Genomic DNA, 25,223 nt, shown 5'->3' on the forward strand with positions numbered 1-25,223 from the left:
AAATCATGTATGAAGTATAGAATTACCGAAATATCACTTTTTTAATGATCATAAGGTTTATGATCATATACAAAGTTGTTTAAAATGCTATTTTACTTTAAACCCTAACCTAGAATGATCATAAGGTAAAAACTATACATATAAACACTAAACCCTAAACCCTAACCTTAAACCCCTAAACCCTAAACCCTAAACCCTAAACTTGAGTAACACTAAATCAACATTTATCTACACTTTTTTAACCCTTGTACATATAAGTAATATTAAGGTGATTTGATCGAAAATATAAGGTGTACTCTATATAATAATTTCAAATCGGATACGATAAGTAAGTGTAATTCAATTGAAATTAAGATTTCTTTGACTATATATCATTACAAATGTCATTGAGCTAAGCCACATATTAGGTTGTTCGAGTTAAGCTTGATAACAAGTTCACGAGTTCGTAACTCAACCGACTTTCTATTTGACGGAGTATGAACTTATTCGAGTTGTTTACGAGTGTATCGACTTATTCATATCCATGTATGTCATATAATTGTAAATGATTAGCTACGTACTATTATTGGCATATAAATTTGAAAGGATAAATGAGAAATTCCTAATAAATTTGAAAGGATAAAATGAGAAATTCCTAATAAATTTGGAAGTATAAAATTCAAAATTCCTAATAAATATGAAAGGATAAATTAAAAATTCTATAAATGTGAGCTGCTCTTCGATTTTGATCGGTTTCAGTTATTCGATTTGTATCGGTTCGAGTTGATTTAAATTTTACATTTATTTTTGATTCGGGTTAATTCGGTTTCGGGTGAAGAATTGTTGGAGAACTTCGGTTCGGGTTGTTCTGATATCGGGTCATTTCAGGTCAAATTACTTCCAGATTGGTTTCGATTATGCGTCGGGTCTATCTGGTTTTCGGGTTAACTTTGGGTCGTCGTTGCGGCTCAATTTCTGGTTACAAACCGGATCAAACGGGTTGTTTTTCGGGTCCAATAAAGTTTTGTGAGGGATAGTGACGAGTCTTATGATTACTTGTAGTGAAGTTGTAAGAAAGTTATTCGGATAAAATTAATATAAATATAAATAATTAAGTTCAATATTTTTTTTTTGATTAATTTGGCCGATTTATTATTGAAGGCTCATGGCCCATGCAATGAGTTGGCCCAAGTACAAACCGTTTCTTTTACAAGATGATCATAATGAAACAAATATGATGTTTTTTGAGTTACACAGCCAAGCTACGAAGTATATTACCATGAATCACATCGTCCCTACTTCTTAAAGAATAAAAATCACACCATGCCGTTCCCGAATAATAAAGACTAGAAGCAGAGCATTGTTTAATTAGGCACACTGTGTATATATTTATACAATTAACACTTCAATAAAACCTTTCGAAAGAACTCTAAACTCTCGGCCCTTTTAACATGTGAAATAGAAAAGACTCACATAACAACTCCTAAGTCCTAACTCAAGAATTGCATCAGAAACAAGATCTAAACACTCGTACCCCAACTACCTGTTGCGATTAAAGCGAAAATTAGAACAAACTTATCTGATTCGATGAACTGAACGAAGAACAATTGTTGCGTCGTGGACACCCACTGTCCTAAAAGACGATTCCGCGCTACCTCCCGGTGCAGTAGAACAGAATGCGGTCGCCCTCCAGGATTAGCGCAACTCCGACGTTGTGTGCACTCACAAAGCCGGATGGAGTCAGAACGTATGCCCAAAACCGAGAGCAATTTTGTGTGAGAGTAAGAATGTGTTTTCGTATTTTGTGTGTATGATTTTCTGTGAGAAGGGAACTGAAACTCTGATTTAAATAATTAGAAGGAAAGCATTGCAACAGCCAAAAACGGCTGAGGGAATGAATGTTGCAACAGCCAAAAACGGTCAGAGACATTGAATGTAGTAACGGACGTAATTAATGGTAATTAATCCAACGGTTACGTAATCAATACAGATTCCCGTAACAATGACTTAAGCAAAACGGTCCAGTTACCAAAAAGAATAGGGTTGACCCACAAAACCCACCCCACGCCCGCGAACCGCATTCCCAAGTACCAAGTACCAAGTACCAAGTACCAAGTACCAAGGCCCACGGCCCACGGCCCACGGCCCACGGCCCGCGGCCCGCGGCCCGCGGCCCGCGGCCCGCGCCCGGCCCGGCGCGCGCGCGCGTGTGTGTGATGTGTCCACCCATACCATTCTCACACTTTCTTAAACAAGAGTTACACTCATTCCCCAATTAATAAACAAGAGGAATATGAAGAGTTTTTCCAATGTGGGACTCTTGAATTTTCACTCACCCTTTTTTCCTTTGTGTTTCCCAATGAGAATTTCCAACAATCCCCCACAGGTTCGAATATGCGGAAAAGAAAGAAAAGAAAGGAGAAGGATATTGGTTTTGGGCAAACAAAACAATTGAATAGGTGTCAATGTCTTTCGACTTGAATTAACACTTAGTGACATTTAAGCTATGATCTCTTTCCTACCAAGTGACTTTCGTATTGAACTTGATAGGGAGATAGAAACCCGTCACTTAAAGCATGCAACTGAATATGTATGACATTCTGACTCCGCGAATAAAGTGACGCCTTATACTGGCCATACGTCCGACCTGGATATGCTCATAGGTGCTCTAGAGAATAGCCCATATCGCAATTCTCATAGGAAGCGGCCACACTTCCACACCTACGTAGGTGAATCCCATCAAGTGTGAGCTACATTCACACCACCAAACATATGGTATGGGTTCATTAAGAGCCGTATGCTCAACCTCTTTCCTATTGTAGCAAGCACATTATAACATCTAGGGGATGGACAAAAAAATAAAATTTTGTGCTTCCGAATTATAACAATAATGTCGTCCTTTGAACTCTGTGAGTAGGAGTTCATTATTTTACAATTCATTCAACGGGCTTCAGGCCCATCCCTTCCGATGTTTCCAAAACTAGTTTTCTACATAGGCCTTTCGTTAACGGATCCGCAATGTTCATTTCAGACTTTACATAGTCTAGTGATATCACCCCACTTGACAACAATTCTTTGATGGCCTTGTGCCTCAAACGAATGTGCCTTTTCTTCCCATTGTAGGCATGGTTGTTTGCCACAGCAATAGCCGCTTGCGAATCACAATGAAGTGCAACTGAAGGAGCTGGCTTCCCCCACAGCGGAATATCTGCAAGCACATTTCTCAACCATTCTGCCTCATGACCTGCCAATTCAAGAGCAATAAACTCAGATTCCATAGTAGACATAGCAGTACAAGATTGTTTACAAGATTTCCAAGACACAGCTCCACCCCCTAGGGTGAAAACATAACCACTGGTAGAGTTAATTTCATCATTGCCAGAAACCCAGTTAGCATCACAATAGCCTTCCAAAACTCCTGGAAACTTGGAGTAGTGCAAACTCCAATCCATGGTACCCTTAAGGTACCTGAGCAATCTCTTCAAAGCATCCCAATGTTCATGACTTGGGTTATGAGTATACCTGCTTAATCTACTCACAGAATAAGCAATGTCAGGTCTAGTGTAGTTCATCAGAAACATAACACTACCAATAATCTTAGCATATTCAGATTGGCTAACAGGATCACCATTATTTTTCCTTAAGTGGATGCTTGGATCATAGGGAGTCCTAACTGGATCGACGTCAAAAGAGTTAAATTTTTTAAGTAACTTTTCAACATAGTGAGCTTGGCTAAGACAAATGCCATTTGGAGTTCTCTTGATTTTCACTCCTAAAATCACATCTGCCTCACCCATATCTTTCATTTCAAACTTAGAACTTAGAAAACTTTTTGTCTCATTTACTCGATCCAAATTAGTCCCAAAAATTAACATATCATCCACATAAAGACAAATAATCACACAACCATCAGAATCATGCTTAGAGTAAACACAAGAATCACCTTTATTTACATGGAACCCATTACCTGTCATAGTCTTGTCAAATTTGTCATGCCATTGCTTTGGAGCTTGCTTAAGCCCATACAAGGACTTGACTAATTTACAAACCTTATTCTCTTGACCAGGAACAACAAACCCTTCCGGTTGAACCATGTAAATTTCCTCATCCAAATCACCATTTAAGAATGCAGTTTTAACATCCATTTGATGCACAACAAGATCATGAATGCAAGCAAGAGCAATCAAAGTTCTAATAGTAGCAATTTTAGTGACAGGAGAATAAGTATCAAAATAATCAATACCATGCCTTTGGGTGAATCCCCTTACCACAATTCTAGCCTTATACTTGTCAATGGATCCAGTGGATTTCAATTTTTTCCTAAAGATCCATTTACAAGTAATGGGCTTGCAACCCCTAGGCAGATCAACCAACTCCCAAGTATTGTTACTTAGGATTGACTGAAGTTCACTATCTATTGCCTCTTTCCAAAACACTGCATCAACAGATTTCATAGCCTCTTCATAGGTCCTAGGATCATCTTCCAAAATAAAGACATAAACAAAGTCATCATCAATCAAGTAAGGTTCAGTTAAGAAAGCAGTAATAAAATCATCACCATAACTGGTTTCCTTTCTTGCCCTCTTGCTCCTCCTTGGCTCCAATTCAGAATTCACATCAGAGGTGGGAGGAGCAACAACAGGCATACTAGAAGAAGTGCTAGAAGAAGGCACATCATTGATACAAGATATTTTCAAAGGAAATACTGTTTCAAAAAACTCGGCATCTCTTGCCTCAATGATGTTACCACCTGCATAAGAATTGTTAGCACCTTTAACAAGAAAACGATATGCAGCACTTTGGTAAGCATAACCAATAAAAATACAATCAACCGTTTTAGGACCAATCTTGTCCCTTTTGAAGCTGGGTATAGCCACCTTTGCTAGACACCCCCACACTTTCAAATAACTTAGGTTAGGTGCACGACCCTTCCATATTTCGTATGGAGTCTTGTCTAGCTTCTTGTGAGGTACCCTGTTTAAAACATGACAAGCAGATAATATAGCTTCCCCCCACATGTTATCAGAAAACCCAGAACTAATAAGCATAGAATTCATCATGTTCTTCAATGTTCTGTTCTTCCTTTCAGCAATCCCGTTCTGCTCGGGTGTGTAGGGAGCCGTTGTCTCATGAATGATCCCATTCTGCTCACAAAATGCCTTAAGAGTGTTAGGGTCATATTCACCACCCCTATCACTCCTAAGTCTCTTGATCTTCCTATCAAGTTGGTTCTCCACTTCGGCCTTGTATTTGAGGAACATTTCCTCAGCCTCATCTTTTGACCTGAGAAGATAAACCATGGTGAATCTTGAGCAGTCATCAACAAAAGTAATATAATACCTTTTACCACCCCTGCTCTCATAATTTTTAAAATCCCCCAAGTCACTATGAACAAGCTCTAGTACTTTAGTTTGTCTATCTATTGATTTAAATGGCTTCTTTGCAAACTTGGCCTCAACACATACTTCACATTTTGCAAAATCAGTTTTAGAAAAACTGGGAATCAAGTTAAGTTGTTTAAGCCTTTTAATTGAAGCAATGTTAAGATGACCCAACCTTGCATGCCATAAATCAATAGACTCAGCAATATAAACAGAAGAAGTACTAGCATTCTTATTCATAATTTCAAGTTTGACATCAAGAGTAAATAAACCCCCATTACAGAAACCCTTTCCCACAAACTCCCCATTATGAGTAATAACAAGCCTATCAGAATCAAATGAAAGCTTCAATCCAGCCTTCATTAGCAAGCTACCAGAAATCAGGTTCCTACGCATTTCTGGAACATGCAACACATTGGTAAGAGTAATAAGTTTTCCAGAGGTAAGAGTGAGAACGATCTTCCCTTTGCCTTGAACAGTTGCAGAAGCTGAATTACCCATGAAGACATTTTCACCATCAGTTTTTTCGTAGGTAGTGAACATGTCTTTGTTGGTGCAGATATGTCTCGTTGCTCCAGTATCAACGATCCATTCAGCAACATTACCTGTCAAGTTAGCTTCTGAAACAACAGCAACAAAATGGTTAGGATTAGAAACTTCATTAGCTTCAGCAAGGTTGGCTTGGTTCTGATCCGACTTCTTCTTGGATCTGCAATCTACAGACTTGTGACCAGTTTTCCCACATTCAAAACACTTGCCCTTGAACTTATACTTCATTGGTTTCCCTTGAGGCTTGAAAGGACTTCCCTTTCCCTTAAACTTTTCAGAATATGCATGAGGCTTAGGTTCTACAAGGTTAGCCTTAGCAGACCCGGAAAACACAGATTGACCCTTATCCTTAATACGATTTTCCTCCTCAATTTTCAGGTGACCTACAAGCTCCTCTAAGGTAAGGTCCTTTTTCTTATGCATTAACTGATTACGAAAAACTTTCCAAGAGGGTGGGAGTTTCTCAATTAAAACTATAGCAAGGGTAATATCACAAATACTCAAACCCTCGGCAGCCATAGCAATGCAAATATTTTCATAAGCATGAATCTGATCAATAATTGGTTTATCATCTTGGACTTGAAAAGCTAACCACTTACTGACACAATAACGCTTAGTACCAGCATCATCAGTTCCATATTTCTTTTCTAATGCATCCCAAATATCCCTAGCATGATTAAACCCCATATAGATATCAAGCAAGGTATTCGACATATGATGCAGCAACATGCCCTTACATGTCCTATCATCTTTAGCAAATTTCAACTCAAAAGCATGCAATTCAGTTTCATCATCAGGTTCGACAACATCATCAAGCACATAAGCAATCTCAATTTGTTCTAAATAGAATCGCATCCTAACAGCCCAACGTTTATAATTCTTGCCATCAAGAGGTTCTAACTTAGACATATCAGGAATCATGAATTTGGAAGTCAAAGCCATAATAATCGTCTTTTAGATTGTTGCGATTAAAGCGAAAATTAGAACAAACTTATCTGATTCGATGAACTGAACGAAGAACAATGATTTTCTGTGAGAAGGGAACTGAAACTCTGATTTAAATAATTAGAAGGAAAGCATTGCAACAGCCAAAAACGGCTGAGGGAATGAATGTTGCAACAGCCAAAAACGGTCAGAGACATTGAATGTAGTAACGGACGTAATTAATGGTAATTAATCCAACGGTTACGTAATCAATACAGATTCCCGTAACAATGACTTAAGCAAAACGGTCCAGTTACCAAAAAGAATAGGGTTGACCCACAAAACCCACCCCACGCCCGCGAACCGCATTCCCAAGTACCAAGTACCAAGTACCAAGTACCAAGTACCGCATTCCCAAGTACCAAGTACCAAGGCCCAAGGCCCAAGGCCCAAGGCCCAAGTACCAAGGCCCAAGGCCCAAGGCCCAAGGCCCAAGTACCAAGTACCAAGGCCCAAGGCCCACGGCCCACGGCCCACGGCCCACGGCCCACGGCCCACGGCCCGCGGCCCGCGGCCGGCCCGGCGCGCGCGCGCGTGTGTGTGATGTGTCCACCCATACCATTCTCACACTTTCTTAAACAAGAGTTACACTCATTCCCCAATTAATAAACAAGAGGAATATGAAGAGTTTTTCCAATGTGGGACTCTTGAATTTTCACTCACCCTTTTTTCCTTTGTGTTTCCCAATGAGAATTTCCAACACTACCTACCTATTTTAACAATCCAAACCCTGCTACCATAGCCACACTCCACCCTCTCTACAACTTCGCTCGGCGGCTCAGCCACAACAATGATATATTAATAAGCCCCTCTGTATCACGCACAATAACCCCTATCAAATCCTAATACCGTCTATTATCGCCGCACCGATATTTGCCTTCACCGGACCTGCTACATGAGGAGATTTCTAATTGTTGTTGTATTCCTACCACCCCTGAAAATCATGAGAAGACGATAATGTCATAAAAAATAAAGAACTAATTACAGGGAGTTGATTTTCATTTTTTTTTATAAAAAAACTAATTATAAAAAATGAAAGACGTAAAAATGATATTTATGATAAAACAAATTAGAGGACAAGAGATGGTTTTCATTTTTTTTATAAAGAACTAATCATAAGAGTTGTTTTTCATTTTTTTATAAAGAACTAATCATAAAAAAATCATAAAAAATGGTTATACAAGAGAAATGAAAGACGTAATAAATTGTACGGAGTAGTTGTGGAACAATTTGGGAAAACAATCTACGAAATGCTAGGAAATGTTGCAGTCTAGTCTAGGAACTGCTGCGGAGTGCAAGGGAGCATTAAAGTTAAGATTTTGACCCAATGCCACATCATCACCCATGTTACATGCCACGTATTCTGCCACATCAGGTGGGTGAACTACCCGGTGGGTCAATAAAGTTTTGATAACTTACCTCATGGAATGCATTTATATGGATTTTAGATTATATGCAGGTAATTAAACTAGGTAATGGGGTGGTTGATTGTGGGTAAGGCATAAGCTAATAAATTTTTAGATTTGTAATTCGAGAAATATGGTACTCAAATCATGGAAAAATGCTAGTGAGTCCATTGTAAATATTGATTTAAATTTCTTATTACCGTGTCTTAGTATAACCAATTAGTGAAATTATATTTCTAATTTAGATGATATTAAGGTGTTTTAACTTATTTAGGAAAATATATGATTGATTATAAGGTTTTGACTACTATGTACATTTTAAGAAATTGGAAATAGTGAGGGTGCAATGATTGCCTCTTGTGCAAGCTAAATGAGTGTACTAATCCTTGTTTAAAAATATATTTCGCATTGGTTAATTTGACTTGCTTGAATGGACTTAGATATTAGAGATTGATCATTAAAGCGCTTGGGGGATTGATTGATTGGTTCTCGCCGTATGTGGTAATTCGGAATTAATTATCGTCGTATATGGCAAGATGGTAAACCGTCCTCATCTCTAGTGTGACTGTTCAGGGACTCCCGAGTCACAATAAAAGTTAGAGTTGGGGGGTGTGCACACTAGAGGTTATTGAAATTATTTGGCCAACAAGATTGAATGTACTGTCAGGGGCTCCCGGGTACACATCAAATAGACTGTCATGGTCTCCCGGGTCTATCTATTATTCAGTAGATTGTCAGGGGCTCTTGGATCTACTTAGAATGGTGAATTTTACTGGAATTTGGAAGATAAGAGATAAATATGATTAGGTAAGAGCTCCAATAGAGAACCATTAGAGATCTCAAATACTCACTTACCTACTAACATAACTCAATATGTTTTATCTTTTGTTACTCAAAATTTATTTGGGAACGATGTCGTTGTAGGTATTCTTTAATTGGTATATGATCTTCATTTACTTAAATGTTCACATGAGTTTTCTCAATACTTGATGAAGGTAGAGTTGTGGTACTCAGCTTTTGCTGACGTGTGTATTTCTTGTTTGTTGTTTGTGTTGTTCTCCCATTTGGAATTGAACCTGCGACGACCCATTTTATTATGGTAAGCAGATGTAATCCCCCGTATATTTATAAAGCTTATTAATATAGTTTTACGAATAATTAATAATATTTAAATTATATTGGTGAATTTTAGTAATATATATACATATTTAATGTATATTTACTTATTGAAATGCATTTTAAATATTTTAAGAATTTTTGAAATCAAAAATAATTTTAGAATTTTATTTTGAAAAGAAATCGAATTACGAAAACGGATTGAATTTATAAAACGATCCTATTTAGTTTTGAATTCGAATCATAAAAACCAATTCTACTCCTAGCCCAATTGGGCAAAGCCCAAACCAATAAACCCAACAAATACTCCTTTCTCTCCTCTACTCTTACGTGAAACCAAAAGGAAAAAACAAAAAAAAGAGAAACCCTCCTACTGCAATTCACGCACAACTCAGCCATCTCTCCCGCCTTCACTACTCGCCGTCGTCCCAGCCGCCGACCACCACGCACGGTAATCTCAGTCCTCTCCCTCCTCTTTCGATTCTCCTTCCTCCTCTGCTTTCGTTCCTCCCCTTCCCCTCTGTTTTTCGTGCTTCCCTTAATCCTTTGCGTGTTCGCAGCAACCCCGTTCGCGCAGCAGCCACCGCACACAACCACCGTGCCCAGCACCTTGTCGCGCCGCCTTGCTGCACGTACGTCAACCACCACTGCCGCCCTACCGGCCAACGCTCTTCCCCTCCTCTTTTCTTGGATTCCCATTTGCGCACCACCATTACAAACACGCGCAGCCACCGTTGCTGCCACCGCCGGCCACCTTGCGTCAACCGACTATCTGCCTTGCTACCGCCGTCCCGACCGCCGGCCAGCCTCCCTCTCTCTCACTTTTGGTTATTTCCTTAAACCCTAAACTAATTAATGAATTTAATTACGTTTTAATAGTTTAATTATGTTTCTTGAATTTAAATTATAAATTTTATGATTTGATTATGAATTTCAAGAATTATATGTTTGCATAATTGAATTATTAATTTTAGATTATATAAATGCATTGAAATATTGATTTTTAATTATTTAAAGTATGAATTTTAAGGTTTTTAATGATTTTAAATCATGGTAGGATGGTTAGGAATTATTAAAGTTATTGTTTTTATGCTTTCAAACATGTTAATTATGTTTTGGAGTAGTTTGAAAGTAGTTATATTGCTGGAAATTTAAAGTATGATGCTTTGAAGAGTTTTCAACGAATTTCACTAATTAATATAATAATTACGATGCTAGGAGATTAAATATTCAAGTTTCGATATTGGGAAATGTTCTAATTATGTTTAGGAAGGGTTTGAAGCTCCCTAATGTTGCTGAAAATTCAATATGAATTGATATGAGTCTATATTGGTTGTTGTTAGGTGGAGAATTCTCCGTAGGCGACTTTTGAATTATTAAAGTGGTCTTGCAGTTTGTTTACACAAGGTACGTACATACCTGTGTGCTTGGAATGTGTGCTAATTGTTGAAACCATGTTGAATTATTGATGAACTTGGTTATGTTGATGTTGTTGATGAACTTAGTCAGGTTGAAATTGCATGTTTGATACTGTTGGAAGAACATATTAAACCTTTATTGCATTTTGAGGATTATAACATGTTAGTATGAAAGATTGATGCAAACATGTTTGATTGGGAACACTAGATTATTTAGTATATAATTCAGATCAGTTAATTGTTGTTCCCTTTTTAGCTTTTCACTACTTTATGAGGGCGGAGGACCTTATTTAGTAAGTTGAAACCTTATACCCATATTCAGGGGTTGATCAGTATTAAAGAAAAGATTGGAGTTAATTGGAATGAGTCTTGTTTGATGCCTTTGTGGTCACTTACTCAATTCTAAGATAAAAACAGTTATAAATAAATGTGAGTTGCATGCCTTATGTGATTGTTGAGTCATAACAGGGTGTCAATTTGTAAATCATGTAAAGTGAAACTGAGTAGCAATAGCTTTAGACTGTGCACGTCTAAAGTGACGGACAAACAGGAGTTGGGGTTCATGGTGGTAGCCCATGGCCTTTCATTCGGACCGGATTGATCACCGCGTCCTATTTTCAGTCAAACGTTCCTCGATATCGCAGGTCACTGAGGTTACGGAGTCGCGCCCGTACCTCGCTTAGCTAGAAAACTCGGTCCATTGCCTATTTCAATTAAAATAATATTATTGTTATAAAAGTCTAGTCCAGTTTAGCCTAGTCTAGTTAAGTATGGTCGTCAGATTATCATGCTTTGTCTGCCCTTAATTATGTTTAATAGTATCATGTTAGGATTATTATTGCTTTAGTATGTAGTACTCAGCTTTGCTGATTACGTGCTTTGTTTGTGTGTGTTGATCATGGCTATGCCTATTGATCCTGTGATGACCCATCTTTGGTGAGCAGTCTCTAAGGATCAATAAGCGTTGCCCATCTACAGGTTTGAAGATGATGCATCATTGGGATCGGGATTAGAGAGTTTGTAGTTCTATTTGTTTAATTAAGTGATTCAATTTGTTAACTTGGATTTGAAACTTGTCGTACTATTGGTATTTCCTTATTTCAGTTAATTGTTTTGGACCTAATATGTAATAGATTATTTATGAACCTAAAAGTTAGTTTTATGTTTTCCGCTGCAAAATTCTGAATAAGCCGTTACGTTTTCACACGGGCGATAATGCCTTGATAATTCTCTACGTTTTATATTTAAAAGTTATTTTAGAAAAGAGAGAATTGTCGGGGTGTTACAAAGTGGTATCTAGAAGCTAAGGTTTTACTTAACAATTTTTTTAGGCGCCTAACTATCTAGTTATTTAAAATAAACTTCTTAAAAATCGAGCTTCTACGTATTATAGTGTTCAAAAATTGGTACTTTTTTTTCGGGGGCCGATTTCCTTTTATCTTGTTTGAAAGTATATAATATTTCTTATTTAAGTTCGGAATCAACTTATTTATTCGAAACTTTTTGTTTATGTGAATTAAGTACGTTTCTTTATTTTCGAAATTAAATTAAATATATTCGAAAAAGATAAAAATAAAAAAATCTTATCCCTTAAGTATATTTATTCGTTTAATATTTATTCGTTTAATAAAAAAAAAAAAAAAAGAATCTTATTAATTATTCGTTTGAAAATAAAAATAATAATAAAATTTCTTTATTTTATTTATTCGTTTATTATTAATTCGTTTAATAAACTTTTTCTTACTAATCGTTCTTGTTTTATTCTTTAAATTCTTCAATGTTTGACCTATTATGATTTATTATGAGAGATGGGTAATATAGGAAAGGGCATATAGTATAGAATTATATGTGCATTAGTAGCTAATTGCTAGCATAAGAAGTTAATTGCTATGTGCATATGTTAAATGTTTAAGTGTTGCATGTAAATGTGCATAAAAATTGTTTGATTACACCAAACTTATTGTTTTATTGAATTCTGATTATGCTTTGGTTGGGAAATCGTTAGTAAGATCTTAAGTTGTTTGTTTCATGAATAAAACGCTTCTTTCCAAGTACACCAACATAGGATCCTTTGAGAAGATCGACGAATACTGAGGATCAAGATTTCACTTCACAAATTTCCAAGGAAAGAACAGATAGACAAGATGCCTTAAACATTTGAAGTTGTAATAGTTAGTTTATTCTTAAATGTTTTGGAGAATAAGTAGCAAAGCTACAACAGTTTAAAGTTAAAGCAATAAGAGTTTGAGTTATTCTTTATTCTTTTCAAGGATGTATTAAACCTTTATAGAATTAGCAATAAAAGTTAAAGTATTCGTTTTCAATGTGAGAATTCCATAATTCGCCAACAATAGTTTATGTTTATATCATAGATCTTTTATTTTATTTTGAGGACAAGTGTGTTGTTAATATTTAGGGATTGTTATACTCATTCTTTTGAGGAATAAAAGTTAGATCATTGATTATCCAAAGGACCAAGAGTTTATTTTGGGCACGCAAGGGAATGTTTTCTTCTTTTTCTACCTTATTATTTGTGATGATTGAATTTGATCCTTGTTTCTTAGTTGAATGTCCGGTATGTGAATATCATTCATAAATGATTGTTTATGTATGTGAATTCTGGATGCTGGTGTGATATTGCATTGCTAGGATAATGTTAAGTGAAGTTTCGAACGTAAAATAGAATATATTACTTACAGGTCGCGCTTTAGGATGGCCAACAATAATGACCTAGCTGCTGCTATTCGCCTCTTGGCGGAAAAACTAGCTCAGGAAAGAACTGAGCGCCTCGATTCTGCAGGGGACATGTTTGAAAGGTTTGCGAAAGTTAAGCCACCATACTTCAAGGGGCAAGCAGACCCGACCTTCCTAGAAAACTGGATTAGGGAGTTTGAAAAACTATTTTGGGCGGTAAATTGTCCTGAAAATATGAAAGTAGGCCAAGCTGTCCTTTACCTAAAAGATGAGGCCGATCTATGGTGGAAAGAGAATGGAACTAGGCTAAGTGTTGTTGAAGGATTTAATTGGGACTCATTTGTCGTTGCGTTGAGGGAAAAGTTTTATCCTCCTTTCATAGCAAAACGAAAAGCGCAGGAATTCATAAACCTGGGGATGGGGAGTATGACCATCGCTGAATATTATAGCAAATTTATAGCGCTGTCGGAGTTTGCACCTGAGGTTGTAGCCACAGAAGAGATAAAGGCTCAGAGGTTTGAGCAAGGGTTGACCGATGAGATCCAGTTAGGATTAGGTGGAGAAACCCTTACACCTTTAGATAATGTGTATGAGAGAACCGCTCATATTTATGGTTTTCAGTCCATAAGGGACAAGAAAAATGTTGTTGGAAAGAAAAGAAAAGTGTTTAATGTCCGGGAAAACCAAGGGAATTTCAAAAAGAATATGAATGAGAATAGGAATGGGAATGGAAATGGAAATTATCGAGGAGGAAACAGTCAGGGGCACAACAATAGGAGTCAATCCGTGAGAATGTATCACTGCAAGAGGTGCAACAATAATCACCCTGGTAAGAATTGCAAAGGAGAATTAGTGACCTGCAACTATTGTCAGAAAAGGGGGCATAGGGAGTATGAGTGCTTCACTAAGCACAGAAAGGAACAAAATAGTAATGGAGATGGGAACCAAGTGAGATTTAACCAGTCTGGAGGTCAAAATTCAAAGCCTGGAGGGGCACAAAACAATCAAGAGAACTATAATAAACCTGCAAATGATAACAACAACCAGAATAAGGCTCCAGGAAAACCGTTCATGATGACTAGAAATGAAGCTGAACATTCTGCAGACGTAGTTCATGGTACTTTTTCTATTAACTCCGTGCTAGTTAAAACATTATTTGATTCGGGAGCAACCTATTCTTTCGTTTTGTCATATGTTATTAAGAGTCTGAATTAGTAGATTTTGAAATGATTGATTTACCTGTTAGTATACCTACTGGTGTAACCTTAAGGTGTACCAAGTTATTTAAGAACTTTCCTTTGAAGATAAAAGATTGCGTTTCTAACTTGATAGAGTTTAATGGGAAACCTAGATGTAATTCTGGGAATGGATTGACCAAGTTTTTACAAGGCTAAGGTAGATTGTGAAATTCCGAAAGTAAGTTTAAGGAACCCTATGGGAAGGTTGACCTCATGTGAATGTTTTGAGAAGTCCAAGAACCTTTAAGTGATTTCTATAATGCAAGTGAGGAAATTGATGAATAGAGAGTGTGAACTATTTTTCTGTATTGTGCTAGATGTGAGTAAAGAAGTTGGAGTGAAGATCGAGGATGTTCCCATGGTGAATGAATTCGTTGGTGTGTTTCCGAGGGAAATTGTGAGTACGTCACCAGCTAGAGCCCTTGAGTTCACAATAGAGTTGAATCCCGGACCGACACCTATACCCAGAGCACTTGATAGAATGACACCTCCTGGAATGAGTGAATTGAAGACATAGTTTCAAGAATTGTTCGATGAGGGGTATATTAGGCCTAATGCATCACCACGAAGAGCCCTGGTGTTGTTTATTAAGAAGAAAGATGAGAGTGTGAGATTGGGTATCGATTTTAGGGAGCTAAGCAATGCAACCATCAAGACCAAGCATCCTTTGCCTAGGATAGATGACATATTGGATCAATTGAATTGGACGAGTGTGTTCTCGAAGACTGATTTGCGTTTAAAGTACCACCAATTGAGAATAGCTGATAAGGGCCTAAGACCTCATTAGGATTCGTCATTGTCATTATGGGTTTAGAGTAACGTCTTTTGGGTTAACCAATGCACCTGCATTAATTATGGACTTGATGAATGAGATTTTCTACGAATTCCGAATTTAGTTCGTTATGATGTTATTGATGATATCCCTATTTATGCATAGAATGAGAAAGAGCATGACAAACACTTGAGGATTACTTGGAGACGCCTAGGAAGAATCTAGTTTTATTAAATGAAGTATACAAAGCTTGAAGTCATATGTGTATAGTGACACCGACGGAAAAGTTAAGGACTAAATTAATTGAGAACTATGTTACGTAAGGGATTAAATTTAAGAGAAGATTTGAGTGGTCCAGGATCGTTAGAATCATTGTTGTCTGGAAAAGATGAAAAGAAATATATGAATTGGTGCAAGAGCTAAGAGTTAAGCCCAAAAGTTATACATATCCATGAAAGGCATAATGAGGTTTGGTAAAAAGGAAAAGTTGACCAGAAGGAGTCTCTGTAGATCCTGCTAAGATTAGAGAGGTGAGTGAGTGACCTATTCCAAGAACGTGTATGTATCTAAAGTTTTCTAGGCCTAGATGACCATTATAGGATGTTGTGAAAGACTTTTCGAAGAGAGAAAAACCATTGACCAACTTGTTAAAAAAGGAATCGAAATTCAAGTGAAGTGAGAAATGTGAGGAAGCTTTTTAGATTTAGCTTTTGTCGCGTCAATTGAAACCTTATAAGGCTAATTACCAAACCCATGACCTAGAGTTAGCTGTTATGGTGTTATCTACGAATATTTGGAGACATTACCTTTATAGGGCAACATGTAAGATCCTTATCGAGAACAAAAGTCTGAAATTTTGGCAATAAGGTCCAGTTGAATCTTGGGGACAACATTGAAAATGAGTATTTCTTTCCACACTGCAAACGATAGACAGACTAAGATTACTAACGGAATATATGTTGAGAACCTGTGTTATGGACTTTAAGGGTAATTGGGAAGGCCACCTAGGTTCGATTGAATTTTCGTGCATCAATAGTTACCATGCAAGCATTACGATGTCACATGTTGAGGCATTGTATGGAAAGAATTGCAGAAGTCTTACTTGTTGGAATGAGTTTAGTGAGAATATTGTATTGAGGACATAATTCGTTGAGGAAGAAATACCCAAAGTTATTCCCTGAGATGAGTTACGAGGGCGTAACTCGTTTTCTTTAAGAGGGGTAGAATGCGATAGAAATTCGCGCTTATTACCTATTTTTATAGTATTTTTATGCATTTTATGCTTATTTTTAGCAACTTATACATGTTGATGCAAGTAAATAGATTCTTCGCATAAGGAAAAGGTGTTCATGAGTAACATAAACAAACAAAAGTTGGCAAAAGAGTGCACAAGAGTGGCACAAGTATTTCTCTAGTAAGAATGAATTAAAGACTTTCGAAAAAAAAAAAAAAAAAATGTATGAGTTCTTGTGTCAAGTTTCGGGGCGAAACTTCTTTTAAGAGGGGTAGATTGTAATCCCCCGTATATTTATAAAGCTTATTAATATAGTTTTACGAATAATTAATAATATTTAAATTATATTGGTGAATTTTAGTAATATATATACATATTTAATGTATATTTACTTATTGAAATGCATTTTAAATATTTTAAGAATTTTTGAAATCAAAAATAATTTTAGAATTTTATTTTGAAAAGAAATCGAATTACGAAAACGGATTGAATTTATAAAACGATCCTATTTAGTTTTGAATTCGAATCATAAAAACCAATTCTACTCCTAGCCCAATTGGGCAAAGCCCAAACCAATAAACCCAACAAATACTCCTTTCTCTCCTCTACTCTTACGTGAAACCAAAAGGAAAAAACAAAAAAAAGAGAAACCCTCCTACTGCAATTCACGCACAACTCAGCCATCTCTCCCGCCTTCACTACTCGCCGTCGTCCCAGCCGCCGACCACCACGCACGGTAATCTCAGTCCTCTCCCTCCTCTTTCGGTTCTCCTTCCTCCTCTGCTTTCGTTCCTCCCCTTCCCCTCTGTTTTTCGTGCTTCCCTTAATCCTTTGCGTGTTCGCAGCAACCCCGTTCGCGCAGCAGCCACCGCACACAACCACCGTGCCCAGCACCTTGTCGCGCCGCCTTGCTGCACGTACGTCAACCACCACTGCCGCCCTACCGGCCAACGCTCTTCCCCTCCTCTTTTCTTGGATTCCCATTTGCGCACCACCATTACAAACACGCGCAGCCACCGTTGCTGCCACCGCCGGCCACCTTGCGTCAACCGACTATCTGCCTTGCTACCGCCGTCCCGACCGCCGGCCAGCCTCCCTCTCTCTCACTTTTGGTTATTTCCTTAAACCCTAAACTAATTAATGAATTTAATTACGTTTTAATAGTTTAATTATGTTTCTTGAATTTAAATTATAAATTTTATGATTTGATTATGAATTTCAAGAATTATATGTTTGCATAATTGAATTATTAATTTTAGATTATATAAATGCATTGAAATATTGATTTTTAATTATTTAAAGTATGAATTTTAAGGTTTTTAATGATTTTAAATCATGGTAGGATGGTTAGGAATTATTAAAGTTATTGTTTTTATGCTTTCAAACATGTTAATTATGTTTTGGAGTAGTTTGAAAGTAGTTATATTGCTGGAAATTTAAAGTATGATGCTTTGAAGAGTTTTCAACGAATTTCACTAATTAATATAATAATTACGATGCTAGGAGATTAAATATTCAAGTTTCGATATTGGGAAATGTTCTAATTATGTTTAGGAAGGGTTTGAAGCTCCCTAATGTTGCTGAAAATTCAATATGAATTGATATGAGTCTATATTGGTTGTTGTTAGGTGGAGAATTCTCCGTAGGCGACTTTTGAATTATTAAAGTGGTCTTGCAGTTTGTTTACACAAGGTACGTACATACCTGTGTGCTTGGAATGTGTGCTAATTGTTGAAACCATGTTGAATTATTGATGAACTTGGTTATGTTGATGTTGTTGATGAACTTAGTCAGGTTGAAATTGCATGTTTGATACTGTTGGATGAACATATTAAACCTTTATTGCATTTTGAGGATTATAACATGTTAGTATGAAAGATTGATGCAAACATGTTTGATTGGGAACACTAGATTATTTAGTATATAATTCAGATCAGTTAATTGTTGTTCCCTTTTTAGCTTTTCACTACTTTATGAGGGCGGAGGACCTTATTTAGTAAGTTGAAACCTTATACCCATATTCAGGGGTTGATCAGTATTAAAGAAAAGATTGGAGTTAATTGGAATGAGTCTTGTTTGATGCCTTTGTGGTCACTTACTCAATTCTAAGATAAAAACAGTTATAAATAAATGTGAGTTGCATGCCTTATGTGATTGTTGAGTCATAACAGGGTGTCAATTTGTAAATCATGTAAAGTGAAACTGAGTAGCAATAGCTTTAGACTGTGCACGTCTAAAGTGACGGACAAACAGGAGTTGGGGTTCATGGTGGTAGCCCATGGCCTTTCATTCGGACCGGATTGATCACCGCGTCCTATTTTCAGTCAAACGTTCCTCGATATCGCAGGTCACTGAGGTTACGGAGTCGCGCCCGTACCTCGCTTAGCTAGAAAACTCGGTCCATTGCCTATTTCAATTAAAATAATATTATTGTTATAAAAGTCTAGTCCAGTTTAGCCTAGTCTAGTTAAGTATGGTCGTCAGATTATCATGCTTTGTCTGCCCTTAATTATGTTTAATAGTATCATGTTAGGATTATTATTGCTTTAGTATGTAGTACTCAGCTTTGCTGATTACGTGCTTTGTTTGTGTGTGTTGATCATGGCTATGCCTATTGATCCTGTGATGACCCATCTTTGGTGAGCAGTCTCTAAGGATCAATAAGCGTTGCCCATCTACAGGTTTGAAGATGATGCATCATTGGGATCGGGATTAGAGAGTTTGTAGTTCTATTTGTTTAATTAAGTGATTCAATTTGTTAACTTGGATTTGAAACTTGTCGTACTATTGGTATTTCCTTATTTCAGTTAATTGTTTTGGACCTAATATGTAATAGATTATTTATGAACCTAAAAGTTAGTTTTATGTTTTCCGCTGCAAAATTCTGAATAAGCCGTTACGTTTTCACACGGGCGATAATGCCTTGATAATTCTCTACGTTTTATATTTAAAAGTTATTTTAGAAAAGAGAGAATTGTCGGGGTGTTACAGCAGATGACTATTTTCCACATGTATTATTGATTTCATAGGCTGCTTCGAGTGAGGACGGTAATATTAGAAGCAAATGTATCACAACGGGGGTTTTCAATCGTAAATTCTTAATAGTTAATATAATATATAAGGTTTATATATTTTTGAAGTTTTAATTTAGTTAATTTGTAATCTTTATTATCTTTTATCGTTCTTTAGATTTGTAGCCTTGCGTTTGCCCTTAGGTAAATGCGGCGGTATACTCCGATTCTTTGTTGTTGCTTCCGCCTACGTTTGAAAATATACGGGTTTGTAAATCCCATTTTTGGATGGATGTTTGTTTTGTTTGAATTTATTTCAGGTTTTGAATAATCCTAAATCTGGGTTTGTTTGATTTACAAAGGAAACTCTGCCGAATTTTATACTCAAATTAATATTTTATGATTTTAAGTAATATTTTAATAGGGTCTAGAACCGGGGTATTACAAGAACTCTTATGAGTGACATTACAATGAATCATTTGACTGCTGACAGCCAAAATATCAATATCAAAGCACACTGGGTCCCAGGCCATAACAATCCTTCCATTCATGTGAATGCTAAGATTAGTGGTAAAACACCAGTTGGGACACACATTAAGGTACAAGTCCCCCATGTTAGCAGCCTTTACCCTTGTTTCTAGGAGACTAAATAGTTTGATCTGATGAGTAAGAATCATTCTCCTCACCTCAGTCTGTTTAGCTTGCTTATTTAGTCCCCTAACATTCCAGCACAAAACCCTATCCATTGGATGCAGGGGAGTTCAATCCTCTGTCAAATGGTTGTATCTCCACTATAGGTGAGTCAGTGTCCTCCAATTCACTCTCCAAATCATCCTCAGTAGGAAGGGCTTGAAACTAATTTCTAGTAACAATAGGTTGCAGATGTTGACACCTATGCTTACTTAATCCATGAGCTTGTGTAAAACCATCAGAGCTATCCATAGTTGTGGCATCCACTGTGGAAGTACTCCCATCTTCCCTAGGAGCAATTGTGGGAGGGGGCCAGTTTTCTTCACCCACACCCTCTTTGTTTTGACCTTCTTCTTGTTGTGACAGTTATCCTGAGTATGGCCATACCCCTTGCAAATAGAACAAGTGAGTGGAATCCATTCATACTCCACCTTCTGCTTCATTAGTACATCCTTCTCATTCATGAATTGAATGCAGGATGGAAATTGTTGATCAATATCAACCTCAACCAGTACTTTGGCAAACATAAGTTTGTCCCTATTCAAAGTGGCTTGATCTACCTTCAATGCTTTCCCAACCAGTCCAACAATCTTGAACAAGCTCCTTTCACCTCAGTATTTGACATCAAGCCTAGGAATTTTGATCTAAGTTGGAATTTTCTTGACTGGTTCTTTGGCAATATTAACATCAGGGGTCCATGGTCTAATGATCACAGGTTTGGAATAAAAAAACTAAACATCTCCCTTAAGAACATTAGAACAATTTTTCATGGTCTTGAACCGAACCATATAGATCCCTTTCCCCACCATTGCAACCTTATCAACTCCATTTTTTCCCCAAACCCTCCTCACAAAACCATCCAAAACGTTATGTGGTGGATTAGCACCTAGTATACATAACAGATTATAGCAGAATTCCATAATGCAATTTCATCCTCAATATCCTCAACATCAATTTGAACAATGGCAACATTAATATTGGGGGAAATCATATTATCAACATGATTATCATCTAAAGAGATTGAAATGTGATCAGGAGTACTGGAATTTAAAGGTGGAGAACTAACTGACCCATTCCCGCCAATACTCTGGTTTGATTGAAAATTGGTTCGAACATTTTTCCCCTGTGTCAATCCATTAATCCACGCATTGAATCTTGTTCGCACTTGTGATTGGTGTTGTAAATCATGCAGTGATGATTTCGGGGTGAGACTCTGTTCTTCTAAAACAAAATTTTCATCTGGGTTTGTTGGTGTTTCCGCCGTGGCAATGGCCACCACCACCTCTTTTTCCGGTGAGATTGTGTTCTTCGAAGCAGCCTGTGTAACCACCTTACTCGTCTACTTCTTATTCGATTGTCCTTTGCCTTGATTTTGCTGCTTCCGAGGTCTGGCCATGGCGTCGATGGAGGGAGGAGAAGTCACCTCTTCGAAACCTCTCGGGAGCGAAATCCTGACAACCTTTTTTCAAGTTTCAACCTTTGTTCTTCAATTCGGTATTATTCTAATCCTTATTTCGTTTTCTTAAATTCAATTATGCATTCAATTATCATATTTGCTTTGTTTAATTTTAATATGAGTGTGTAGTTTAATTTCTAGGGTTTAGGGGATCCATGAATGCATGATTGGGATTGGATTGGATTTAATTCTTAATTTTCAATTATAATTTCTATAGCTTATTTTAATTGTTCGTCAATTCTGTTCGGTCGGACTATTTTGATTGAGTTTGATGAATCTTAGATTATGCGCCGAGAGGTATAAATCTGATGTTCATGATTTGTGGCTATTAAATAGGAATTATTTCTAGTAAATTGGGAAGGCCCGCTAGTTGTTTTTCTTAAGGAATTCATAAGATTCGAGAGATGTATGATTTCCTAGTTATGATTGTTAATTGTTTATTATTATCCGTCGACCAATCCTAGTCTGCATTTGTGGTGAATCTTTGCCCTAGATTCCTTTAATATTGACATTTCCCTAATCATTGTCGTAGTTTAATCACATAAGCTAACCCTTTTTATCCGTTACCGATAGTCTAAACCTGGTAATTAGTAATAGGAAGAACATTGTTTCCCTGTGGATTCGATCCTGACTTCCCTTGCTATACAGTTAGTGAAATTAGGTTTATCTTTGATTGGGTGATACGAATTTAGCCTATCCATTTATCATTGTAGGAATTGACATATTTGAATGCATTTCCTACTCATTTGAACCACTACAAGAGGTGATGTTCCTTTGAGAACACGGACATTGAGTTGGAAGAGTTTTGAAGTAAAACGAATAACGAAAGAAGTAGAAAAATGGTTGTAGTCCACTATTTTAATCATAACTCAAGTTCTAAAAACCAAATGTAGTGATTCTAATTGGGTTGGATTCTATACTTCAATATCTTTCCAACGAATGTCCACTCGCCTAATTCCGACGAATAGCGAAGGAGATATGGAGTTTTGAAGATAGGGAATTGTGCAGTTCTACGCGCGCCCGATCTGGCGAATGGCTGCCCGTCGATCGATGCGCGCCAGATCGGGTGGATGGAGGCCCGATCGGCCGGGTGATGTTTTCGCTGCTGTGTTGTAGTCGTTCGCCCGATAGGGTGACCCATTGCCCGATCTGGCAACGACAACCCCATGCCGCATTTTTCCTTTAATGATCCGGTTTTTGGTTTTAATTTTGGGAATACTATAAATACCCAAGCTTAATAATTTGAAAGACATCTTATTTCCTAGACTTAGACTTTATTACTTAGTTTATTTTTCTCTCTAAAACTTTGTTATTTCACTTTGGTATTGAATTTCAAATTTACAACTTATTCAAGTTTCAACCTTTGTTCTTTAATTGGGTATTATTCTAATCCTTATTTCATTTTCTTAATTTCAATTATTCATTAAATTATCTTATTTTCTTTGTTAAATCTTAATATGAGTGAGTAGTTTAATTTTCTAGGGTTTAGGGGATCCATGAATGCATGATTGAGATTGGATTAGATTTAATGCTTGATTATTAATTATAATTTCTATAGCTTGTTTTAATTGTTCGTCAATTCTGTGCGGCCGGACTATTTTGATTGAGTTTGATGAATCTTAGATTATGCATCGAGAGGTATAAATTTGATGTTTGTGATTTGTGGTTATTAGATAAGAACTATTTCTAGTAAATTGCGAGAGCCTGCTAGTTGTATTTCTTAAAGAATTCATAAGATTCGAGAGATGCAAGATTTCCTAGTTATGAATATTGGTTGTTTATTATTGTCCCATCGTCCAATCCTAGTATGCATTTGTAGTGAACCGTTGCCCTAGATTTCCTTAACATTGTTATTGTCTTGTTTAATTATCGATGTAGTTATAATACTTAATATCAAGCCTTTTTATTTTTTATTGATAGTCTAGACCTATTAATTAGTAATAGGAAGAACATTGTTTCCTTATGGATTCGATCCTAACTTCCCTTGCTATTCAATTAGTGGATTTAGGTATATCTTTGATTAGGTTATACGACTTTAGCCTATCAAATTTTGGTGTCGTTGCCACAATTTTATTCTTTTTTTTAATTGTCTTTGTGGTCTAGATTATTTTCTTGAGTCTCGGAGAACTTCCAGTTCTTTGAGACCATGTATATATTTTCTTTTCTTTAGTTTTTTTTTTTTTTTTGAAAACTGGATTATTATTCTTTCCTTCAACATGAAAATGGATCTTTTTGGGTGTATTGCGATAGACTGGGTGATTTTCTTGGCTACCACAATTATAATCTTTGGGATTCTTGTTGTTTTGCTTATGGTGGTTTAAATGAGTATACAAGGAATATGATAGAAAGTAGATTTAACGGTGATTTTCGAGCCTTGTCTTTGGATGATGTTTGAGATTACTATATGTGGTTTGCAAGGGATTCGTATGAGCGTGAAATTGTCATTCATGTTCCATGTGCTAATCCAAATTATGAGCATAATCTCCATATTTCTACCACCTCTTCCTTGAATGCTTGTTATAATGTGGTCCGTTTTAATGTTTATGATAATCATGTTTGTTCTAATGACTTCTCTAACCCTTGCATGGATATCAGTGTTTTTCCTCATGATCCCACTGTTTCTTTTCCCGTGTTTAATTGTAAACCCTTGCCCAATCCTTTTCAACCCGAATCAGAAAGCAGAGGTAGCTTCTTAGAGGAAATAAGAAGTTTAAATTCTGAGATTGAGATTCGGTGTACTAGATCTCAAGAGGATACTAATGAGTATATTAAAGTTATTAAGGTTGCTCTTGAGAGATTTAGAAAAGCTCAAGAAATTATTGAAAATGATGATTCAAGTTGTGTTGGGGATGAGGGTCGATTCAGTGAACTCATAGGTAACCAAGAGAGTGAGGAACCTATAGTGGAGGTTGAGGATGAGTTAGAGGATGATGATGTGACTGATGGATCAATGGATGAAAGATTTGTTGAAGCTGAAAAACCATATATTATAGAGCAAGCCCATAAGGAAGTTGAAGTTGATAAAACCCTTGTTGTTGTGTCAACCCCTACTCCTCATATTCCAAGTCCAAGAAGGGTTATTCTTAGCCCCGTTTACACCGTCTCACTGCCCTTCTCTTTCCTAATAAAACCTTTGCTTGAGGACCTTCCTCCTCCTCTTGAAAATCAAAAGCCCAAATGCCTTGAGTATGACCCAATTATAGAGTATGTTCCTCTTTGTGAATGTTTTGCAGGTACTTGCAATGCTTACAAAGAAGAGGTGGATCCTTTGCAGATAGTTCTAGATGGTGAAGAC

At 36.8% G+C, this 25,223-nt stretch overlaps 2 long non-coding RNA genes across 2 annotated transcripts; both read left to right on the forward strand.

The window, feature by feature from the left end:
• The first annotated feature begins 9,585 nt into the window (after positions 1–9,585).
• LOC130468923 (uncharacterized) lies at positions 9,586–12,087 on the forward strand. The gene is made up of 4 exons (XR_008929296.1): positions 9,586–9,866; positions 9,976–10,242; positions 10,759–10,822; positions 11,778–12,087. It is a non-coding gene; the product is annotated as an uncharacterized lncRNA (long non-coding RNA).
• Positions 12,088–17,109: 5,022 nt separating this feature from the next.
• Positions 17,110–19,728, forward strand: LOC130468924 (uncharacterized). The gene is made up of 4 exons (XR_008929297.1): positions 17,110–17,507; positions 17,617–17,883; positions 18,400–18,463; positions 19,419–19,728. It is a non-coding gene; the product is annotated as an uncharacterized lncRNA (long non-coding RNA).
• The last annotated feature ends 5,495 nt before the right edge of the window (positions 19,729–25,223 follow it).

Source organism: Spinacia oleracea, chromosome 3, assembly GCF_020520425.1.
Source record: "Spinacia oleracea cultivar Varoflay chromosome 3, BTI_SOV_V1, whole genome shotgun sequence".
Classification (NCBI taxonomy): domain Eukaryota; kingdom Viridiplantae; phylum Streptophyta; class Magnoliopsida; order Caryophyllales; family Amaranthaceae; genus Spinacia; species Spinacia oleracea.